Source organism: Parasteatoda tepidariorum, chromosome 4 (assembly GCF_982258835.1).
Source record: "Parasteatoda tepidariorum strain Cologne lab strain chromosome 4, Ptep-v5.0, whole genome shotgun sequence".
Lineage (NCBI taxonomy): Eukaryota > Metazoa > Arthropoda > Arachnida > Araneae > Theridiidae > Parasteatoda > Parasteatoda tepidariorum.
In genome coordinates, this window is record NC_141758.1 from 39,574,018 (window position 1) to 39,583,283 (window position 9,266).

Here is a 9,266-nt window from a genome sequence, read left to right on the forward strand (position 1 = left end):
ATTTTCTAATACCCGTGATTGTTCAATCATAAAAAAGTTGAAAATTTGTATGAGATTTTAACTATTTGTATTTTTATATTAATGAGCAAAAAGTACTTGCTGCGTGAATACGAATTACAACGTAAACCACAACGCCTCTGAGTATAAACCACAGATTGCGGTTCGAAAAATGTATTTACAAGTAAAATTTGAATGATGAGAATGGTGATTCGTAAGTTGACTTAGTATGGTGCTATGATATTTATAGTTTGATTACGTGAATATGAATCGAAAATTCGTTACTAAACAGGACACGTGATCTGTAAATAAATAGCTATACGTGTTGTGGCAATTTAGTTGATACGAATCGTGATATTTATTTGGAAAATCATATTAAAACGAAAAACCATACTTGATCGTCCTGATATAAATCTGAATATAAATATGAAGAGGTGATTCACAATTTACCATAAAACTAACTAACTCAGTGGCGCGACAGCCCATTAAGAGGGCCAAGGCCGACTGTGCCCATCTCAGTTTTCTTGACCTTGGGCTCTGGGGTGCAGGAGCATATGTTCCGGTCAGGTGGTCAGCCGAACGCGGAACCCCCAGTGTTAGTTCCCAAGCACGCTTGGTACTCATTTTATCGACCCACTGAAGGGATGAAAGACTGAGTCGGCCTTGCCCGAACCAAGGACCTGTGGCACGGCAGCGCGAAGCGCTACCACTCAGCCACCGGGCGTCACAATTTACCATACAGAATATAAATCTGAAGAGGTGATTCACAAATTACGTTAATATAAACCACCATAGTGTTAATAAGAATCAAGTTGAAGGATTCATAAACCGAGAGTGACGTACAACTATCATTTAAATGGAACGCAAAATGTGATTCATAAATACAATCTCTATGAATGGTGATGTGCGATTGGTAATTCAAGTAGGAAAAATACAAAATGGTCATAAAGGCGGATTTTCAAAAACATGATGAATTATATATTTGCAGAATTTCTGTAATTATTGAAAAATTCCCTGTTTACGGTAATATATGCAGCGTAACTTGAATTATTGTAAACTAATTTTAGTTATCATATCAATTATCATTCTGTTTACTAGAAATGTTTCTAAGAAAATAATATTGAACAGAAGGATGCAACAATATACATTTATCTATAGACTTAATCACAGAAAGAAACAACCAGCATAGGAATTTTACGAAGCGTGCTTTCAGAGATAAAGGACGAGGAACTTAAATATTTTTTCTTTCTTTTTTTTTCTATGAGTTTTATTTTGCTTAATCTAAAGATATCACAAAATAAATATTTATAGTAAAAAACACTATTTTTAAACGTTTCACAATTTAAAACATTCTGCCTGAGCATCACCATATCTCAGCATTTTAAGTTGTTTAGATATAATTGACAGCATAGGAGATGACTAGTATTTTCTGTAACAGTTATTTTGTATCTTTTCTAGAATTGTGTACATAATGATACTAACATGTTACATGCTTAAGAAGATTGTTACAAAATATAAGCTGAAACTAAGACATAATTAAAATTTGAAATTCTATAATGATGTTTAAGCATTTCTAAATTAAAAACCAACTAAATGAAAAAACAATTCTCATTTTATCAATGTAATATGTGATTTTAAATAAAAGACCACGCGCTTCAGTAACAACCTTGTATAGGCGAACCAATGAGCGAGCCTTTAGAGCAGTGATCACATAACCATCGATCACGAGCTACTGGTAGATCGCGCGACCATTTTAGGAAAATTGCGCAAAATTGATTTTATATTAACTAGAAATGTTACTTTATACGCACTAAACCAAAAATTTGTTTAAAATTGTTTAGTTTAGTAACTCACAGTAGGATTGAAATACAGTAACTGAGAAGATTCATAAGTTTGGATTACAGATTACAGTTTTCGTCTATGACACAGTATTGGCTTATTTTTGGTATATAAGTATAATAAGTGAAAAAACACGCTGTTTTGCCCATAAGTTGTCACGAAGGGAATAAAATATTTTAAAACATCCGAGGACAATGCAGAATACATAAGGTATTCCTTACTAATCACCCTTAATACATATTTTTCGAGTGCACGTTCAAAAAAAAAAAAAAAAAAAAAAAAAAAAAAGAAGAAGAAGGAAATAAAAAAAAAAAAAACTAAGCACACATGAAGTCACTATACGCAATATTTAAGGTAGGAGAAAAAAAATAGTTCTCAACTCTGACAAACTATTATTGATGAGTTTTGAAAGATCTGAACTCGTTCTGGGGAAACACTTTGCTGCTTGGAATCAGTAAAGTGACTGAATTTGTTATCATAAATTGAATATCATAATTTTGAGCCTAACCAAAAAGACAAGGGTACAACTGGATCTAGTATTGAGACTAACTAGCCTTCGTGGAGAGCATTTTGGTTGAACTGATCCGCATTTGAGTTATATGGAGAGGAAAAGCATAAAAAACTTTTACAGTTAGCTCGATGTCAAGGGAATTCTAACCCACAACCCGATACACAGAGGATAATTGAGCCGGGTGCACAATTCCAATCGAGTAATCATCATTAATATTCAAATCTGGATCCGGATCCCTTAAGCGGGCTCAAGCAATCTGTATATCGAATTGAGGTACATTTTTCTGAAAAATTCTAATTTGCAATAAAAAATTAAGGGTTCTTGCTGCCTCCTTTCCTACCCATAAAGGTTGAGATTGTGGGTCGAATCTCGCATCTTTTGAAAGTATTTCACGCAAGTACTGATCGAGATGTTTGATCATTTTTATACTTTTTGAACAGAATTGTAAATCTTGCATCACCTTTGATATTTCCATGTATCTTAGTTGCACGCGTTCATTCGATTTCGAACCCATGTGCTGTAGCACATATTAAGTTATGAAATCAATTTTATAACTTATCGCCTTGTCGCAATACATTTGGGAATTTTATATGATACTCTCGAAGTACGGGCATAAAGTATTTAGACCACTAATTAAAACAATAAAATAAGCAGACATTCCACATTTGTTTATATTCTGCTAATTTTACGCCTTTTATAGACCTGCTACTTAATTTGTTATTACCTTTACAAGTACTCTAAGAAATATGCAATAATTATATAAAAATATTTTCTTTTCGCCCAGCAAACTGAAACTCACAAGTATGATAATTAAACAAATATGAAAAGATTACAATTATTTTAAACCATCTTACGAAATTAACGGATTAAATGATGGCGAAAAACTTTATACGTGAAAGAGCTGAGTTTATTATTTATTTATTATTATTTGCCTTTTTTTAAATATTTGTTTAAACATGATCAGACATAAAATTTTAATCATGTGACGTCATATTGAGCTTTAGCACGACTTTCTAATCTTTTTTCTCAGAACTTATGATGGGCACGAAAAATGTTTATGAAATCTCACGTATTTGGATATAATATTCAATAATAGTGATAAAAATTATATACAAATATCCTTTTATGCACTCAGTTTTTCGCGAATATTTCACGAAATGTTTTTATTTTGACACAAATAACTCAATTTTCCGCCCCAATTCAATAAAAGTGAGCGTATTAATTCCGATTGTGAATTTAAACACTGAATTAGCCATAGAATTTTCTTAATAAATTTCCTCTAAAAACTTTAATAGAGGAAACGTTAAATATCGCAGAGTTAAATTTTGAAAGAAATTCCTTTGTCCATATCTTTCAGTTTTTATTTTTAAGAAATACCTAATAATACATGTTTTTTAGGCCTAAAATAAAACTACTCGAGCACTTTGGAGTAGCAACAAAAAATTTAAGAAGTGCTTAACCTAAAGCAAACATTAATAGTGTGAAAAAACTAAGAAATTGCAAATTTCTTGAATTTAAAAGCTTGGGGTTACATAATGAAAAGTCACACTCAAAAAGTTCAGCCATACTTTTTCGACGGAAACACAACGATTTTCACGCAAACAAAAAGATGTTACCGTGTATAATGTTGTTATTTAGTGTGGATTCCAAAAACTTGTAAGGGTCTGTGTATTATGCTGTTATTATGAAAAAATTTCAAAAACTTCTGTCTGGATATTATGTAGTCATCTAGTGAAAATTCCGGAAACTTGTATAGTACCTATTTGGAAAAATTAATCAACAGTTTGATTCAAAAATACCACCTTTGGAAACACCTTGGCTTATCACTACAATTGCTCCAAGCTCATCGATTTCAATATGCACTTAATAGAGAGTAAAAAGTAATAAAATCAGTGTCCTTTCATTTCTTTTACTATCCGAAAAAAAGTCGGTCAATTACGGCAAGGCGAGATCTCAAATTCCTGCCCCAAATAACGCTAAATAAAAAACCTCAAATTCATTTCATCCTACCGCAGAGCACTCTTCAGTTACCATTTCGATTGCATTTAACAAAATGACAGCATGCATGATAGGACCCAGACAAAGAGCTTAGTCAGTAACCTGGGAATACAAATGTTATTGAAATAGAGAGGATAAAATGTTTTCCCTACGAAACGAAAAGGCTATTATTGAAAAGAAAAAAAAAACGGCTTAATTTACTAATAATTATTTAAGACATTATGCTGAAACAGTATTTGCTACATTGATGTTAAATATTCCTTTATTAAGTCATATTACCTGCAGCCAGAAACGTAGCCAAAGGGAGTTTTACAGCTCTGACTAGCAAATTATAGCGGAAAGCAATTATATTAAAATAGCTCTAGACTAGCAATTGTGAATAGTATCCACTGGCTAGCAGAATTGCAAAAAATTGTAGCCACTATTAAATATAAACGCAAAAAAAAAGCATTTTTTAAAAAATAAATATAAAAAATAAACTAGCATTGAGTTAAGCTAAGCAAAATTTTATTTAAAATTTCGTTTGTTAAATAATTTTTTTTAAAAATAAATCCCCCAAAATATCCAAATACAAAACATATTCACAGAGATGTCCCTAGAAATAATAATAAAGGGCAGAGTGCATGTATCTGAAAAATGAGCAATTTCAATTTTGGATGCCACTCATTTGAATTTAAAGAAAATAAATTAAAGCTTTATTGAAATTCAAAGTTAATGTTACATAATTATTATTTTATTTTTTAAAATGCAATATTTAGAAATATATATTTAGCTATATAAGCATTCGTAAATGATATGAAATCTTAAGAATAATCATAAGCAGCTTTTATTTTAATTTCTAAATAGGTCCAATAATTTCAACACTTCTTATTTTTCCTTTTATGGTTTTATATAATTTGTATTTAATTTTTTCATTAAAAAAAGTCTAACCGCTTAGTAGAATTTAAACTTTAACTTTTCTAAGTTTAATTTACGTAATAATAGAACAGATATCTTTGATCGATATAAAAAAAAAAGGAGTAAGATGCATAGAGAAAAAAAAGAAAGAATTGTACCTGTTGTTCCTAATAGAGAAGACAGCATTTACTTTTTTCCTTTAACATCTTAATGAAAACTGTCTCTGTAATGAACTTGAAATTCGTTGCACAATTTTTCAATAAATTAGAATTCATATCAAAATAAAAAAAAACAAAATCGAGGACATCTATGGAATAAATTAAATGGAGGATAAAAATCGTCTGGATTCACAATTAATTTTTTTCTCCTTAAAAATCGTCTGCGTTGCATGTGCCCCTTAATTTTCACAAATAATTTTTAAACTATCAATATTCATATCATCGCAGATATATTTTTCATTGTAAGGAAAAATATGCAGTAATCAAGCTTTTTCAAACCCAGTTCTAAAATTTGAAACGATCGTTGGCAACGTCGTTAAAGAGCGTTCTTTTCCTTTTATTTTAAATTTTTATTCTTACACCTAGCAGCTGACAAATAATGAAATAAGATCCGTGATAGTCTTTATCTTTCAAGCTGCGCTTAATGTTTTTACTTGTATTATTTTATCTGATGAAAATTGAGAATTTTCTTCAATTTTGTAGTTTTATTCAATTTGGACTTTCAATAGAACAATTTAGATTCGGCATTTTCAAAAATGAAAATATTTCACTTACCTCAACAGAAATGTTGAGAACCTGAACAGAAAGTTAAAAATGCAAACTGTTTATTTCCCTTCTTTTAAGTTAAATATAAAATGAAACAAAGAGAAAAATCTCGTTTTGAAAATCCAAACTATATATTCCGAGAAAGAGGTGACTTACTGAAGCCATAATCAGCAAATTGAATCAATGACCCCTTACACTGTCAGGAAAATTTCCCTGTAGACTGATATTTTATTTACACCCGACTTTCCTAAAGCTGCTTTTACCGATCAAGACAAATTCAGGCCCACAAAATTTCGGCGCCCCTAACACTATATTTTGAAATTAAATTTCTGAAGAGTATTCCTAACAATAAAAAGAATCTATGGAACTTCATAATTCAAGAGAAACATTCTAAAAAATTTTGAAAGCAGACAATTGAAGATTATTTTTCTAAAATATAGTTTACGCATCTAAATATTAAAGCAAAATATAAAATGTTGTGAAAATAAAAATAGTTTGATGAGCACAAACAAGTGAAATCAGTGATTTTTGCTAAAAGTCACTGATAAGCTGAATTATTTTAAAGATTGTAGCCTTCCAGCTACAGCTTTACATATATGTTAAGAATAAGCTTTTAGTTCTTGTTGACACTAATCATTAATAAGAGACTTTGGGAACATGCATTCTCGTTGCATTTGCTTAAGCCGTCGGTGTAAAAATTGCACCAATTAAAATTCAGCTGTACTTTGGAATTTGATAAGTGCAATGTTTACACGAGTTGGTTAATCACAATATAAAGAAAATTTGAAATAAAAAAATGCCTTTTTTGAGAAAAACTGTTTTTTTCATTATTAAAAAAAAGTAATATTGTGGACTTTTTACTAATTTTTTAGGCCCCCAGAAAGTGTGGGTCCAAGGCCCGTGCCTAGGCGATAATCAGGCCCTGGAGATAGTTGTATACATTGGGCAATGCTTGAGTACCTTTTTGGAACAGACGATTGTTTAGTCAATCATTTATATCTTTCTCTCCTTATGACAGGCTTTATATTGATGATACACACTAAAAAAATTGAATCATACTGAGTAGAAATAAAATTAAAAAGCGAGGAAATAATTGATTTAGAAAATTAGATAAAAATTTTTTTTTCCGATTTTTATCCAAGTGTATTACCAAAATTCATTTTAAAATTAAAAAATTAATAAATTTTAAACATACATTTATAATGAGCCATGGCTCATCCTGCAAGCACATCGATATATTGGATTGATATTTTTAAGCTAACCCCAGTGCCGGATTACCCATTAGGCCATGGCCTGGGGCCCCCTTAAAATGGATTTTTTGAAAATAAATTGAAAAGAAAGAAAAACAATGATTTTTTAAAAAACAAATCAATTTCAAATATACATTAATAAACTACGATAATTTTTTTTTCATAATGTTAATCATATTTATTTATTACTTATTTTAGTTATTATTTAAAAGTAAAATTTTATTTATTATAAGAAAGCTTTCATAAATGGAAAGATATATAAATACTTTTATATTTGAATAAAAAAAAAATATAGGAGAAAAAAAATTTAATCTAAGGGTCCCAAAAATTTGAATTGCCTAGGGTCCCGCGCACGCTTAATCCCGCACTGGCTAACCTCCTCGTCTTCAATAAAATTTTCAGACTATGTTCCTTACAAAGTGCGCATAGCGGGATATATTATCGATAAAATGGGGGGTGGGGATCAAGATATGGAAGTAATTTGATATTCGTTCTCTGTGTGCAAATTTAAAATTTGTTAATAGGAAATTCTTAAAAACGTAGCTGTCAATATACGCTTACATTTTATATTGCAATCGTTTTTACAATAGATCATAAAAATGATTAATTATATGTGTTATGATTAAAGAATCTGCTAAAAATGTTCAAATTCTTTGTTGTCGATTTTGCAAAAAAAAAGTAAATAAAGAATAAATAAATAAAATTATTTGAACCACTTTAATTGGCATGCAATACTTTTTTCCCAGCCTTTTCGAAATATAAGATTTCATGTAAAAACCTATATTTTTCAAAACATTCAAGTAGAAAATTCTATAAAAAAACTAAATAAAAAGAGGGGGGTCACACACCCTTCTAGCTGCACTAACTAACAGCTAACACTGCTTCTGCTACTCTACAACAAATAACTATTTAAGCAATTATATAGTACTAAATATTTGCGTCTGATATTTAAATTTTATTAGATAGGACATAATGTCTAATAGAAATTAGGAGATTTATATCACTTTAGAGTCAGTGAAAAAAGTGCTCTAGAGAAAATGATTCTACCAGTAATTTGTTAATAGACAATACAGATTTTAGTTATCAATGTTTAAAATTTCTTGGGTGGGACACATTACAGACGTTAGTCAAAGAAAAATTTTTTTTTACTACAATGTCAGGAAACTACTAAATGAAATAAATTTATTCCACAACTAAATATTTTACTCACATGGAGTATGTCACTTCTTCTTCTTAGGCACTACAGCCGGTTATCGGCCAAGGCCGCCTCAGCCAGTTACTCCATCTAGAACAGGGGTTTCCAACTTACATGAGACCGGGGGCCACAATTAAAAACACCAGTCAAATGGCGGGCCGCAACTTTATTAAAATTTTATATAGGACTCTTTTATGTTTGAAGGAACGTTAAATATTACTGTCAGATTTTTATTAGGTTGTACAAAACAGAAATATTGAATTACAAATTAATATAAGTAGATTTTTAAAAATATTTCATTGCATATTAAAAAATTCTGGCAATCAATAATTTTAATGTGCACCTATGCATCAATTAATGTGAAACAGACAACAAATTGTTAAGATATGAAACTTGAAAGTATTAAAAACCCATATAAATTTTCTACGAAAATTGTCCTAAAAAAAATGACAATTAATATATTTTGGTTCGCGGGCCACAAAAAAAGATTTCGCAGGCCGAATGAGACCCACGGGCAGCCAGTTGGAAACCCCTGATCTAGAACTATTCTATGCTATGGAATTGTTACAAACGTTATTAATTATATACTTATTAGTCAGAATGTTTTTTTTCTTACAAAATAAGGAGACCTGAAATTATTGACTCACCAAGTAATTATTTTTTGAACAATATATATATCGAACTTTGTTTTTGAGGATTAATTTTTCTCACAGGAGGCACTTTAACCTGTTATTAATTTATGTAAAAATCAGTCAATGAAAAAATATCTTACTCATAAAACGAAGCCTTCTTAAACATAAGGTAATCTTACATTA